This window comes from Terrapene carolina, unplaced genomic scaffold (assembly GCF_002925995.2).
Source record: "Terrapene carolina triunguis isolate 2854851 unplaced genomic scaffold, T_m_triunguis-2.0 Scaffold746, whole genome shotgun sequence".
NCBI lineage: Eukaryota > Metazoa > Chordata > Testudines > Emydidae > Terrapene > Terrapene triunguis.
Window position 1 is genome coordinate 1,867,236 of NW_020665097.1, and position 1,432 is coordinate 1,868,667.

The following is a 1,432-nucleotide window of genomic DNA, read 5'->3' on the forward strand; positions in this document are numbered from 1 at the left end:
TGACACTTTGGTCTTTCACTCTTTCGAGTTACTTGGTAGCTATGCCTAGGGGGGGGGGGTCCCCAACAAGCTTGATCCTAAAGGTGGTCTGTCCTGCGAGAGAGCAGGCTCTGAGAAGGCCTCATTACAAGAGCTGGACAGATAATTGATTTTTTGTTTCACTGGCAATTCCTCCCCGCAAAAAAAGATTCATTGCAGGTTGAATTGAAAATCACTTTTTTCAAAAAAATTTGAAGTCAAAAATCCCAGACTCGGTGCCAATCCAAACCCAGAGTGAATGATTTGAGTTCTCGTGGAGCACAAATTGAACAAGCATCAAAATGTGATGCAGTTGTGAAAAAGGTGAATGTCATGGTGGGGGCTATTAACAGGAGTGTCGGACACAGGCGCTAATGGTCCCACCCTGCTCCGCACTCGTGAGGCCTCAGCTGAGCGCCGTGTTAAGGCTGTTCTAAAGAGGACTGTAATCAATTGTTCTCCATAGCCACTGAAGGTAAGACAAGAAATAATGGGCTCGATCTCCCCCAAGCTAGCACCGAAGCTGGTGGAAGCTCAGAGGCCAGCGGGCCGATGCTGGGGGCGGCCCGGCGCAGCGGGTGGCCGACTTGAGCAGGTGCTGAGGCTATCCAGTGACCTGGCGCTCAGGTCAGCCAGTAGCCCAGCGCTAGAGCTGATGCTGAAGCTGGCCGGCAGCCCAGTGCTGGGGGTGGCCCGGGATAGTTTGGCTGGGGCTTCTCTGCCCGAGGGGGGTCGAGGGTGGGCGCTCAGGGCTCTGGTGGATGGAGGGGGGGTGGCCACTGGGGACTCCAGCCGACAGGGGGCGGTAGGGGCTGGGCCTTGGGTGGAAGGGGCAGGGCCAAGTCGCTAGCCGTCCCAAAGGGGGGGGCTCATGCGCCACGCATGATCTGCAGCAAGGGAGATTTAGGTTAGATATTAGGAAAAGCTTTCTAACTATAAGGCTAGTTAAGCTCTGGAATACGCTTCCAATGGATGTTGTGGAATCCCCGTCACTGGAGGTTTTTCAGAAAAGGCTGGTCAAACACCTGTCATAGATGGTCTAATGTAACACCGACAGAGCCTGGTCATTGGCGGTCAGGATTGAACCTGGGACCTCTAGAGCTAAATGCAGGAGCCTCACACGGCTCTTAGCTAAGGCTGTAGAGCAGACTCATTAATCTCTAAGTGGTCTCGTTGCCTCTAGATGGGACAGAGCACCACACCCAGGAAGTGTGTGGGTTACACTAGCACAGGGGGCCTTGATGACTTCTCAAGGTTCTGTTCCACCCCTGCATTTCTATGATTATGGATTGCCACCGTGGATGTCACTGACCCAGGGAAAGGCAATGAGAATGACTCGACAGCCTGGTGGTAAGGTTGTGCTTGCCTAGGATGTGGGAGACCCCAATGCTCCAACGACTATGTAATTATTTAT